We start from the raw sequence: 14,719 nt of genomic DNA, 5'->3' as shown, positions 1-14,719 counted from the left end.
TGGTGTCCCATTGTAAGTTTCTCCTACTCCAAAATGGATGAACATGAATTAACAGTGACAGAAACACCGAATTCTTTTCTTGTTAAGACCCCAGAAAAGGTCACTATAGAAGGTTAATATTTCAATGGATCAGGACAACAGGGACAGAGGAGTTTGATGTTCCAGAGCATAGGTAGAATGGTTATTACCAGGTATTGTTCTGGGGAAACCAGGAGCACTCTTCCCATTGGTCAAGAATTGCAAATATTTGGTTAAAAATCGTTTGTTGTGCTGACACAGGCGCATATTCTTGGGCTGGATGTTGCAAAAGCTGCCTGCAATAAGGGTATAAAAATAGGGAAGCATCACTGGGGGTTTTGTACTTGCCACTGGGTAGCATTCACCTTAGGACACATGCTGGGGGCATTTGTCAGGAGAGAAAGCTAGGAGTTAGTAGTAGAGAACTTGCTAGGAAGCTAGTACTTATATGGGACATTGCCAGTCGAGAATAATTGTCATAGTTTGGGAGTTGCAGTAAGAACCCAGAAGTGACTAACATAATTGTCATAGGTTGAGGATTGCCATAAGAATCCAGTATAGACACCAGTATTTGAATCCAGTGTTAGGGCTAAAGGTGATTGCCTTAAGAGAAAGTGAATAGTCTTTGTTTGTAAACTGTCTCCATCAGAGAGAGAGAGAGGGAAAAGGATCTACTAGAGTTGAAGTCTTAAAGCTGCAAAGGATTTTTGTAGGTATATTAGAGTTAAGTTGATAAATCAAAATATTGAAGGATGCTGTGAGTCAAGAGGCCAGTTTCAAGGAACTAGGAAGAAGAGGAGACCCCAGAAATCCTGGGATCCATGGAAAGACAGACCAATACGCATTGAACTTATGTATCATGCCGTGCCTCGACTAGTGGAATGTTAAGTATTAATCTCTGTTGTCCAATAAACCTTGCTAGTTTGCATTCTGAGTTAATGATTGTCCCTTTTGCCAACAAGGTTCTTCCTCAACAAGAATTTTCTTACACTGGGGTTTAGTATAGAGTCTAAATCCCTACAGTGGGGACACAAATAGTATGGCAACAGGCTTTAGTGACATGTCAGTAGTAGGCCTCAGATCACAAAGCCTTTTCATGGTTGAGCAGTAACAAGAGAAGGGACATTCTGGCATCCAGAGTTGAAAAGGAATAGGGTGCGGGTTGGAATGTAGTGCTGGAGGAAGCTACAGAGCGATTTTCAAAGAAGGAACTTTGAACTTAGTGAGTTGGGAAACAAAGTAACAGTGATGGTAGCAACAAGAGGAGTAAATGTTGAGGAGAGTTTTACATGAGTTTAAGATTACACTTAGGAGACCAGAATTGAGGGCTTTGAAGAAGTTAAGCTTAAGGTAAAACAATTATAGATAAGGGCTTCCATGGTATACAAATAATCGTTTTGTAATACAGAGCTTGAGTATTGCTGAAAAAAGAGACATTGGCATTTTCTTGCGGATTGTCTTGATGAGTGCAAGATGAAAAGCCGACAAAAAATGTCTCTTTTTTTTCAGCAATACTCAGGTTTTCCATGGTATTGGGGGTGAGGTCATAAAGTCATAGAATCATAACACAGGATGCCGCCATTTGGTCCATCGGGTCCATGCTGACTCTCTGTAGAGCAATTCACAGTTCCATTCCCTCATTCCATTCCAGTAGCCCTGCAGGTTAACTTCCTTCAAATGCCTATTCAATTTCCTGAGTTCCAGGTCATTGCCACTTGCTGCATAAAAAGTTCTTCCTCATATTCACCACCGCTGCACTCCCTGCCTCCACCACGCCCCCCGCAATCCCTAGTACCCCTTGCCAAAAACCTTAAATCTGAGTCGCATAGTTCGTGTACCATCAGCTAATGGGATCAGCTTTTCTTTATCTACCTTATCTATAATCTTCCACTCCTCCATCAGGTCTCCCTTAACTTCCTTTGCTCCAAGGAGAACAACCTCAGTTTCTCCAACTTAACCTTGCAGCTAAAATCCCTCATCCCTGGAACCATTCTGGTAAATCTCCTCTGCCCCCTCTCAAGGAGCCTTGCATCCTTCCCAAAGTGAAGGTGACCAGAACCAAACACAATACTCAATTGTGACCTAACCAGAGCTTTATACAGGTTCAGCATAACTTCCCTGCTTTTGTATTCAATATTTCTATCTATAAAGCCCAAAATCCCATATGCTTTGCTAACTATCCTCTCGCTATGTCTTGGCACCTTCAAAGATCTATGAACCCCAGGACCCTCTGTCCCTGCGTATCGTTGAGACCTGTGCATTTATTCTATATTTCCTCTCCCTATCCTATTGCCAAAATGCATCACTCCATGGAGTAGGGTGGAGGTGGGCAATGCCACAAAAGCAAAAAGTAAATGAAAGTCTTAGCAACGACTAGGATATGTTGTTTGAAGCTCAGCTCATGGTTAAACAAGACACTGAAAATATGCACAATCTGGTTCAATTTAAACAAACAGCTGGGAAGTGGGGACATGTCAGAGGCAAGGGAATGGAGTTTATTTGGAGTGAGACATAGTATAGATTTGGTTTTCCCAAAGGCTCACCCACAACCTAATGTCAAATAGGCAGTCTGACAACACGCAAGTGGTCAAAGTGGTGGTGGTGGTGGTGGAGAGGCAAAGCTGGGTGTCATCAGCATGTACATGAAAGCTGATCCCAGGCCCACAGATAAGGTCTCTAGGAGGAGAGCATGTAAATAAAGAAAAGTAGGGGGACCAAAGATAGAACTACACGATATTCTGGAGATGTTCCTGCAAGGTCATGAGGAGAAACCGTTTCTGGACATATGCTGGTTCCGTTAGAACAAGTAGGAATGGAACTGCGAGCAGTCTCTTTGGAGGTGGATGTCTGAGGAGAGATGGTGGGAAAGGATGGAGTGGTCAACTATGGCACACAGGGTGGGGAGTTTGAGGATAGATAATGGGCCATGACCACAGTCACAGAGAATTTCCTTGACTTAGTGTCAGTGATCAAGACAGATTGGAAACTAAATTGAAGAGATTCATAAAAGGAATTTTCAAAGCGGCGTGAACAAAATTTGCTGCCCACAGTCCATCCAAGGACCTGCATGGACAATCAACAGCTTTTCTCTATGTTATCAGTAACAGAGAAGGTTGCTGCTGCATCAAGCTTTATATCAGGGTTCTTTCAGATATTAACAGTCATATCAGGAGTCAGCCACTTCATGTCTAACTCTGTTAAGGAGGTAACTGAAGCTCTGTTTTGCCACACACACTTCAGCAGCAGAGTTTTCCCAGAGGATAATGGAGCTATGGAAGAAGAGAGATTGGGATTGGTTGCTGGTTGGGGCAGAGATCACCGCATGAAAAAGGTAGTGGAATACTAAGTAATATCAAGAATGGCCAATACGTGGTCTCCTGCACCATTTTGGAGAGGATCAGGGTGGTAGTTTCCAAATTTGTTTCTCCCTTATAATTTTAAACTTTTTTTGCCCTTCCCAGGAGATGATATGTCCGCTTGTAGGTGCGGGGGTGAGTTGGGAGGGTTTGGTGAATCGCGTTGCTTAAGGTAACAACAGGCTCAATAGATCAGCTGCTCACTTCCTGCCCAACATTTCTGTGTGTCCACACAAACAGAAGTAGGATCCCTATTTACATTGTAACTTTTCTCAGAAATGTTTCAGAACGGTCCAACCCATACCAAAGGTTAACTGGAAGAGCAGTGATTGTTGTCACATGGACAAACACAGCAGCCATTTTTTGCACAGCAAACAGAAATCAAAATAATCTGCTAATGAGAATATTGTGCTTTCTTTAGGCCATAAGTTTTCAATCTGGGATTCCTGGGCATGAAGAGGTTTGTAACAGAATCCTGGAGTACACATAAGCTTGGATTTATTTCAGAATTTTGCACTTTTTGATTCTCTGATGTCACTTTTGTTTCTGTATCTATATTCATATAAAGCAAATTCTGCAGTGATAGGAGTACTTTTCTTCAGATAGTTGATGCTAGTCATTTGCAAACAAAGAAAGGGATCCTTGCATGGAGCCCTAGTTGGGTCTGTAAATATTTTGGAAGTGATCTACCGCTGTCTGTTAATATTCACAGGGGGAAAAAAACTGGAAAACAACTGCTTTAGGGAGAGCAGGGTCCTAGTTATTGAGTCGTTTGAGATCCTTGGACTTCCATCACTCCAACTTATTCCCTTTTCAGTTAGGCAAGTTTTTAAAAAAATTTAAAATTCTCAGGCAAACTACATATGCAGAAATTATGTGAATGCCTAGTTACTTTTACTTAGGGGAACTACTAACTGTAGCTGATCTTTTTATTTGTAAAAGATTGAGATCGTAGGCGGAGGTGGCATTTTACTAAGGCTGCTTGTGTTTCTTCTAAATGGAGTTATTCATGTAAATTTTGTAATTTAATAATTTAATATTGGTATAATCTAATTTGATTCAGTATAATACAGTCTGCCTATAAGGACATCACTGAAAATTTACAACACCACTTTCATACACAGATGATGTTGAATAGTTTAAACTCTTATGAAATTTAATCAATAAAGGAAGGAAGAAAGGGAGACAGGGCCATTAAGAGCAAATAGAGGAGCAAGACAACAAATGAAAGGAAAATGTGCATTGATTCTAACTGGTGCCCAAATTTGACAGTCGTGATATTCCATATCCAATTCAGCAGACTTCTGTTTCCCGCTGTATGGAAAGTAATCCCCTAAAGCATAATTGCAAACTTGCCATCAAGTATTTTTAGCAGCTTCAGCATTCTGGTGACTTCCTGAGCAGCCAGTGGCTAATCAATTAGTGAGCGCAGTGTACCTCCCTGACACAATATTGAGGGTTGTAGTCACTGTGGACTGCTCACTGCAAATGACAATCTGAACACATCCGTGCATGAATCAAACTCTTGCCTCTTCACAACGCTACGGGGCGCACAGTCGTGTATAATAAAGGCATTTCCTGCTGGTCTGAATTAACCCTTTCACTGGTGCAAACCTACAATCAGGATTGAGGAGACTACAGTTCAGACAGCACTCCATATCTTTTCCCGTATCTTTTCATTTCTTATAGAATTATTTACTTACTTCACTTTTAAAGTTATTATGGATTTTACTTCCAACATTGTTTCTAACAGGGCTTTCCACGTCCTTACAACCCGCTGCATTAAAAAAATGGTCTTAATCTCTCTCTGCATTCTTTTTGGTATGCCCTCAAGTTACTGACCAGCAGAAACAGATTTTATCCTATTTACCTCAACAGAAACTTTTGTAACTTTGAGCTATTTTAACTTTCCATAAGAACATAGGAAATAGGAGCAGGGGTAGAATATTTGGCCCTTCGAGCTTGCACCTCCACTCCACCATCCCGCACCATCCTTAGTTCCTTTAACACCCAAACACTTATCAATCTCTGCCTTGACTATATTCAACGAGCACCCACAGCTCTGGGGTAGGGTAGGGAGTTCCCAAAATTCACAACCCTTTGAGTGGTCTCAATCCTAAATGGTCAAATCCTTATTCTGAGACTGTGACCCCCTAGCTTTAGACTTTCCAACCAGGGGAAGCATCCGCCCAGCATCTACCCTGTCAAATCCCTTAAGAATTAGATATCTTTTAATGAGATCATCTTATTCTTCTTCATTCTAGAGAATGTAGGCTTAGTCTACTCAATCTCTCCTCATAGGTCAATTCCCTCAGCCTGCTGATGTTCCTTCATTGTTGTGAGCACGATGGCTAATGCCCACCAGACTGAACACCAGAATGGGTCAGTACCTTTATGAAAGAAGGGCATCGGAACAATATTTTTTAAAGAATGGTAGTTTTATTTTAATTGTTTATTTTTTAATGCTGTCTCCATCCAGTCAGGAGAATATGCTTACTGACCCTCAGAAAGTTAAATGAAAATTTTTGGGTGCATTACGTTTATACCAAATGTGGACCTTATACCATTGCCATATGCCTCGAATACACCATGTGGGGCACATATAGAAGGAAAGGAGGAACAACTGGGTGAAATTGTGCCTTCAATATTGGCATACAAATATTTGTATCTAAACAGGTTAAAGCCTGTGTTAGCAAGCATGGGGATTTTAGACAAACCCAGTAACTAATTTTCATGCTAATATCACAAGACAATTTGCACCACTCAATTATCCAGTATTCAAGCTACAGGAATTGTTATCTAACAGTCACCCTCCAATACAGCTCATCATCACTATCATTGTCCCTACATATTTCTAGCTTCATGACCTTGGAGGGTTGGTTACCATACCCAATGTCACAGCAGCTCGTGCATGCCTTTGATGTTTCTCAATCAAACCTGAAAGTGAAGAAAGCTGACAGCTATAGCATTTTAAACTCAGCTTGCCCTCCATTAGCACAGATTGTGAAACTCATTTAAGAGTTTTTTTTTAGGAAAATTAACAGCAGGGAAAGAAAACATAGATATAAAATCTGTCCATCAAATATCTCCTGCAACTTTCTACACCCTATTGTTTTACAATGCAATATTTTGTTCTTCTGTATATTCAGCAATAGCCGTCAAGACACTAGACCAGGAGTTGTTCCAGTACAGATGCAGTAGAGCTAACACATCTAATAGTAGCCAAAGAGAGAAGTGACAGAGTGTAATGAAGGAAATCAACTCAAATTGAAACTCAAGAATGTGCAAAAGCGAGTGAGTGTATCTGTGTGACTGTGTGTGTGCCTGCGTGAATGTGTGTGTGCATGAGTGTGTGTGTGTATGTGTGTGTGTAGATGTATGTGTGTGACTGCGTGTGCGTGAGTACGTGCGCGTGATTGTGTCTGTGTGTATGTGTCTGTGTGCATGAGTGAGTGTCTGTCTGTGTGACTGTGTGTGTGCATGATTGAGCGTGTGACTGTGTGTGTATATGTGTGTGTATATGTGACTGTATGAAACTGTGTGTATGTGTATGTGTGACTGTGTATGAAACTGTGTGTGATTGTGGTGTGTGACTGTGTGCGTGTATGGGTGAGTGTGTAACTAAGGTTTGCTGGTGTCAGGGTTTGTTGCCAGGGTGTCACAGGTTAGATTCTTGGCTCCTGTTCTTTGAACTGTCACATTTGTTTGACAATTGTATGGTATCAGTTAGGTTTTCTGCAAACAATATAGGATTAGCACAAAAGCGAAGCTGCAGCAAAATAACCAGAAACAGGTTTGAACTTGCACATGGGAGACAGTGCCGCAAACTCAAAGGCTTGTAGATCTAATTGCCAATTTTTAAAAACCATAAAATCACAGGACTGTATAAAAATACCGGCACCTACACCAGTTTGTTTCAGGATGCTGGCTATAGCCTTCTGGTACTAGAAACTTGCACCCTGGAAGTTTTTTTTTAAAGGAAATGTTCATTACTTTTATTGATATGGTCCAAATCCCAAAGATTGCTAGTAGATGCATACAAATGATTTACTCCTTACGTGGCTGTATAAGAACAGCCACGGACAGGAAAATGGCCATTCGATTTATCATATTGGATCCCTCAAGTATCCCAAATCACACACACCTTGGCATTTTGAACTTTTCTCTCTATTACTATACCTGGCAAATTATCCCAAACACTTAGCAACTTGTAAATAAAGGCTTCACTTTTCAGGGGAGGTGGTGGCATAGTGGTAATGTCACTGGATTCAGAGGCCCGAATGCTCTGGGCTGGTGGAATTTAAATTCGTTTAATAAATCTGGAATTAGAAGCTAGTCTAATGGTGACCACAAAACAATTGTCGTAAAAATGCATCTGGTTCACAAATGCCCTTTAGGGAAGGAAATCTGCCATCCTCACCTGGCCTGGCCTACACGTCACTCTACACCCACAGCAATGTGGTTGACTCTTAAGTGGCCTCTGAACTGGCCTAGCAAGCCACTCAGTTGTATCAAACTGTTAAGACGTCTAAAAGGAGTGAAAATGGATGAAGCACCCAACATCGACCTAGGCACCGGAGGTGAAAATGGCACACTCGGCCAAGCTGACACTCCGAAGTCCTCCTTACTAACATCCCGGGGCTTGTGCCAAAATTGGGGCAGCTGTCCCATGGACTAGACAAGCAGCAGCCTGACATAGTCATACTCACAGAATCAAATCTGTCCCAGACACCACCATTGCCATCCCTGGATATGTCCTGTACCACCGACGGGACAGGCCCAGCAGAGGTGGTGGCACAGTGGTATACAGCCAGGCGGGAGTCCTCAACATCGACCTTGGACCCCATGAAGTCTCAGGGCATCATGTGGACAAGGAAACCTCCAGCTGGTTACCGCCTACCATCTCCCCTCAGCTGGTGAATCGTTACTTTTCCATACCGCATACCACTTGGAGGAAGCACTGAAGGTGGCAAGGGTGCAGAATGTACTCTGGGTGGGGGACTTCAATGTCCATCACTAAGAGTGGCTTGGCAGCACCACTACTGACTGAGCTGGCCAAGATCTAAAGGACATAGCTGTTAAACTGGGTCTGCGGCAGGCAGTGAGATAACCAACAAGAGGGATAAACATACTTAACCTCATCCTCATCAACCTGCCAGATGCATCCAACCAGATGCATCTGTCCATGACAGTAGTTGTAGGAGTGACCACAGCACAGTCCTTGTGGAGACGAAGTCCCGCCTTCACATTGAGAATGCCCTACATCGTGTTGTGTGGCCCCACCACCGTGAGAAATGGGATAGATTTTGAACAGGTCTAGCAACTCAGGACTGGGCATCCATGAGGCGCCTTGGGCATCAGCAGCAGCAGAATTGTACTCCAACACAAACTTAAATCTCATGGCTTGGCATATCCCCCACTCTACCATTACCATCAAGCCAGGGGATCAACCCTGGATCAATGAAGAGTGCAGGAGGACATGCCAGGAGCAGCACCAGGCATACCTAAAAATGAGGTCTCAACCTGGTGAAACCATAACACAGGACTACTTGCTTGCCAAACAGCATAAGCAGCAAGTGATAGACAGGACTAAGCAATCCCACAACCAATGGATCAGATCTAAGCTCTGCAGTCCTGCCACATCCAGTCGTGAATGGTGGTGGACAGTTAAACAACTCACTGGAGGAGGAGGGTCCACAAATATCTCCACCCTCAATGATGCGGGAGCCCAGCACATCAGTGCAAAAGATAAGGCTGAAACATTTGCAACAATCTTCCAACCAGAAGTGCAAAGCAGATGACCCATCTTGTCCTCCTCCAGAGGTCCCCAGCATCACAGACGCCAGTTTTCAGCTAATTCAATTCACTCCACATGATATCAAGAAACGGCTGAAGGCACTGGATATAGCAAAGGCTATGGGCCCTGAAAATATTCTGGCAATAATACTGAAGACTTGTGCTCTAGAACTTTCCGCACACCTAGCCAAGCTGTTCCAGTACAGCTACAACACTGACATCCACCCAACTATGTGGAAAATTGCCCAGGTATGTCCTGTACACAAAAAGCAGGACAAATCCAACTCAGGCAATTACCGCCCCATCAGTCTATACTCGATCATCGGTAAAGTAATGGATGGTGTCATCAACAGTGCTATCAAGCAGCACTTGGTTAGAAATAACCTGCTCACTCACACCCAGTTTGAGTTCCGCCAGGGCCACTCAGCTCCTGACCTCATTACAGCCTTGGTTCAAACATGGACAAAAGAGCTGAGCTCCCGAGGTGAGGTGAGAGTCACAGCCCTTGACACCAATGCTGCATTTGACCAAGTGTGGCATCAAGGAGCCCTAGCAAAACTGGAATCAATGGGAATCAGGGTGGGGGGAGCTCTCTGCTCGTTGGAGTCATACCTAGCACAAAGGAAGATGGTTGTGGCTGTTGTTGGAAGTCAGTCATCTCAGCTCCAGGACATCACTGCAGGAGTTCCTCAGGGTAGTGTCCTCGGTCCAACCATCTTCAGCTGCTTCATCAATGATCTTCCTTCATAAAGTCAGAATTGGGGATGTTCGCTGATGATTGCACAATGTTCAGCACCATTTGTAGCTCCTCAAGTACTGAAGCAGTCCATGTCCAAATGCAGCAAGACCTGGACAATATTCAGGCTTGGGCTCACAAGTGGCAAGTAACATTCGCGCCAGACAAGTGCCAGGCAATGACCATCTCCAACAAGAGAGAATCCAACCATCACCCCTTGATGTCCAATATCATTACCATCCCTGAATCCTTCACTATCAACATCCTGGAGGTTACCATTGATCAGAAACTGAACTGGACTAGCCATATAAATACTGGGGCTACAAGAGCAGGTCAGAGGCTGGGAATCCTGCGATGAGTAATTCACCTCCTGACTGCCCAAAGCCTGTTCACCATCTACAAGGCACAAGTCAGGAGTATGATGGAATACTCCCCACTTGCCTGGATGAGTGCAGCTCCCACAACACTCAAGAAGCTTGACACCATCCAGGACAAAGCATCCCACTTGATTGGCACCACATTCACAAGCATTCATTCCGTCTACCACCGATGCACAGTAGCAGCAGTGTGTAACATCTACAAGATACGCTGCAGGAATTCACCAAAGAACCTTCCAAACCCACAACCACTACCATCTAGAAGGACAAGGGCAACAGATAGAAGGGAAAACCACCATCTAGACATTGTCCTCCAAGTCACTCACCATCCTGGCTTGGAAATATATTGCTGTTCCTTCACTGTCACTGGGTCAAAATCCTGGAACTCCCTCCCTAACAGCACTGTGGGTGTACCTACACCACATGGACTGCACCGGTTCAAGAAGGCAGCTCATCACCACCTTCTCAAGGGCAGCTAGGGATGGGCAATAAATGCTGGCCCAGCCAGTGAAGCCCACACCCCATGAATGAATAACAAAAAAAGGCTGAAGGCACTGGATGCTGCAAAGGCTATCGGCCCTGGCAATATTCCGGCAATAGTATTGAAGACTTGTGCTCCAGAACTTGCCGTACCCCTAGCCAAGCTGTTCCAGTACAACTACAACACTGGCATCTAATGTCAATGTAGAAAATTGCCCATGTATATCCTGTCCACAAAAAGCAGGACAAATCCAAACTGCCCAAATATTGCCCCATCTGTCTACTCTCGATCATTAGTAAAGTGATGGAAAGTGTCATCGACAGTGCTGTCAAGTGGCTCTTACTCAGCAATAACTTGCTCACTGACTCTCAGTTTGAGTTCCACCAGGGTCACTCAGGTCCTAACCTCATAACAGCCTTGATCTAAACATGGACAAAAGAGCTGAACTCCAGAGGTGAGGTGAGAGTGACTGCTCTTGACACCAAGGCAGCATTTGACCAAGTGGGGCATCAGGGTGCCCTAGCAAAACTAGAGTCAATGGAAATCAGGGTGGGAAACTGTCCACTGTTTGGAGTCATACTTAGCATAAAGGAAGATGATTGTGGTTGTTGGAGGTCAGTTATCTCAGTTCCAGGACATCACTGCAGGAGTTCCTCAGGGTAGTGTCCTCGGTCCAAACATGTTTGGCTGTTTCATCAATGACATTCCCCCCATCATAAGGTCAGAAGCAGGGATGTTCACTGAAGATTACACAATGTTCAGCATCATTTGTGATTCCTCAGATACTGAAGCAGTCGTGTCAATATGCAGCAAGACCTGGACAACATTTAGGCTTGGGCATAAGTGGCATGTAACATTTGTGCCATACAAGTGCCAGGCAAAGTGCAACTCCAGCAAGAGAGAATCTAACCATCGCCTCTTGACATTCAGTGGTATTACCATCATTGAATCCACTACCATCAACATCCTGGGGGATACCATTGACCAGCAACAGAACTGGACTAGCCATATAAATACTGTGGCTACAAGAGTAGGTCAGAGGCTGGGAATTCTATGGAAAATAACTCACCTCCTGACTCCCCAAAGCCTGACCACCATCATCAAGGTGCAAGTCAGGAGTGTGATGGAATACTCTCCACTTGCCTGGGTGAGTGCAGCTCTAACACCAGTCAAGAAGCTCAACACCATCCAGGACAAAGCAGACCGCTTCATTGGCACCCCATCCACCACCTTAAACATTCACTCCCTCCACCACTGACACTCAGTGGCAGCGGTATGTACCATACACAAATTGCACCGCAGCAACTCACCGTGGCTCCTTCGACAGCACCTTCCAAACCTGCGAACTCTACCACCTAGAAGGACAAGGGCAGCAGATGCATGGGAACACCACCACCTGGAAGTTCCCCTCCATCATCCTGACTTGGAAATATATTGCCCTTCCTTCACTGTCACTGGGTTAAAATTCTGGAACCCCTTCCCTAACAGCACTGTGGGTGTACCTACACCACATGGACTACAAAGGTTCAAGAAGGCAGCTCACCACCACCTCCTCAAGGGCAATTAAGGATGGGCAGTAAATTCTGGCCCAGCCAGCGAAGCCCACATCCTATGAACGAATCTAAAAAAAAAGTGACAGTTTCAGTGCAGCCTTATCAAACATGGGCGCTGGTGTTAGCACAATTTGCCCAATGTAAGTGATGGAAGATGCAACAAATGGCAGATGGCATGAGGCAGCCTTTGTGGGACTGTAGCACTGACCTTTATCCAAGAGAACAGGAGAGCACCAACGTGGCACAGTTAGAGAAGAAACCAAAAGACAAAGTAAAACAATGGAGCACAGAAACCTGAAGTTATTGAAGCTAGAAAATCTATTAAAAGGAGAAAGATTTCCCGAAATAGCCAGTGTGCTTAATACAACATAAGCAGTATCTTTATAATTGACGCCTATGATTATGACGGATGGTTAGTGATATTTTTTGCCTGATACAGGTGCCTTCCTATATAGTCATTGTGGATGATATAAATGGAACATAGGAGCAGGAATAGTCCATTTGGCCCTTCGAACCTGCTCCACCATTCAATATGATTATGGCTGATCTGGCTGTAGTCTCAGCTCCACTTTGCTGTCTGCCCCTCATATCCCTTGACTCCCTTGCCTAACAAAAGTATGTCTAACTCTGCTTTAAACAAATTCAAATAAAGTTCTTTCTGGGGTAGAGAATTCCACACACCAACAACCCTTTGGGAGAAAAAGTTTCTCCTCATTACTGTCTTGAAAGGATAACCCTCTTAATTATAATCTATGTCCCCTGATTTTAGTCTCCTCCGAGTATCCACCCTGTCAAAGCCCTACAAGACCTTATATGTTTCAATAGGATCACCTCTCATTCTTCTAAACTCCAATGGGTATAGGTCTAATCTGTTCAACCTTTCTTCATAAAACAACCCCTTCATTCCAGGAATGAGTCCAGTGAACCTTCTCTGAACTGCTTCTAAAGCAATTATATCTTTTTTTAAATAAGGAGACCAAAACTGCACACAGTACTCCAGATGTGATCTCACCCTGTACAGCTGTAGCAAAACTTCTCTACTTTTATATTCCATTCCTCTTGCAATAAACGCCAATGTTCCATTTGCCTTCCTAATCACTTGCCGTACCTGCAGACTAACTTTATGTGATTCAAATGCACCATTTATTTCATTCACCTGAATGAAGTTGCCCCCTTCTTAGAAAAAGACTTTACAAAATTCAGGCTGGTGTAATGGAGCCCGCTGAGGTCATTGTCCAAGTTCATAATGTACTGTCTCAGCATTGTGAAACTCCCATCCAGTATTGTCAGTTTGCCACATCCCCCTGCCTCCTCTCTAGACTGTGAATGTGAGATTCATCACATCTCATTCCCTTTACACTTGAGACCATTCTTCCAATGAATGCTTGTCCTTTTTTGCAGCAGTTGTGACCACAACTGGAGGCAATTTAAATATCACGTACTTCCTGAGACCTTAGCAAAATGTTTTTTGATATGTGCTGTCATGTTCCAGTTATATATCTAACACTCTATTAATCTCTCAGTTACTTTGTCACATTCTCCACACATTGAAAGAGAAGCATCTATTTTTATTTTGAGGTCCCTTTCTCCAACTCTTCAATGCTAATTCTATTCCATTCATTGTATTCTACGTGGCATAGTGGCCAGAGCTGCAGCACACATCCATTTTGCAAAAAAACAAAGGGCAACATAAAATAGAAATCTTTGGTAGATGGGATCTAAATTGGAATGAAACATCAAAAAGCTGTGATCATCTGCTGGATTTCCACACACAGAAAGAAGCTTTACTTCTGTTGTGCAACCGTATGGATAAATATCACGGAACTGTTTCAACTCAAATTCAAAAATGACACATTTATGGCTTACCTCACAAGGATCAGTTTCACTGTAAGAAAAATAAGATGCTGAGCTAGCCGTGCTGGAATTTTTGTTAAGTCCCAGTCTTGGATATTTACTTTTATCACATTCAGAAGGAAAGTAACTGAACAAAGCGTACTCTACATTTATTAGCAGCAATACAGCTGCATGCAATATACTGTAACGGATCAGGAAACCATGTGGAACCTGCTATTTTTTGCAAAATAAGACACGTTAAGCTGTAAAGCACAGGAAATAATTTGTGAGTTCCTTCAGAAACCCTGCAAACTACAAAAATACAGGTTTTGCCAAAGTAAATCCAGTATAATTCATACATATTGTAAAAAATATATATATATCAGGCTTTACCATCAGTTGTGGGCCCTTGTTTATCAAATGTGTTTTGCAAACTTTTCAAAAGCTGCAGCTGAGAAAACATCTCAGCTTTGTGAAATATGTATTCTTTTGAGTTCCTAAATGGCTCAGTTGATAAGTTTGCTGACTACTATGGATTGTATTCCAACTATCAGGATGTGACTAGTGGG

At 43.2% G+C, this 14,719-nt stretch overlaps 1 protein-coding gene across 4 annotated transcripts in view; it reads right to left on the bottom strand.

Annotated features, from left to right (window-relative positions):
* The window catches only part of LOC144668356 (SHC-transforming protein 1-like), a 121,007-nt gene that overhangs the window by 100,236 nt on the left and 6,052 nt on the right, over window positions 1–14,719 (bottom strand). For 2 of the 4 annotated variants that reach the window (XM_078530285.1, XM_078530288.1), the window contains exon 1: window positions 14,184–14,348. The exons of the other annotated variants lie outside the window; for them this stretch is intronic. The gene's annotated coding sequence lies outside the window, so the exon portion shown is untranslated. Of the gene's footprint in view, window positions 1–14,183; window positions 14,349–14,719 lie in introns of those variants that run through there. 4 annotated transcript variants of the gene reach the window in all.

This window comes from Cetorhinus maximus, chromosome 26 (assembly GCF_964194155.1).
Source record: "Cetorhinus maximus chromosome 26, sCetMax3.hap1.1, whole genome shotgun sequence".
Taxonomy (NCBI): domain Eukaryota; kingdom Metazoa; phylum Chordata; class Chondrichthyes; order Lamniformes; family Cetorhinidae; genus Cetorhinus; species Cetorhinus maximus.
This window is presented reverse-complemented; position numbering and strand designations above follow the sequence as displayed.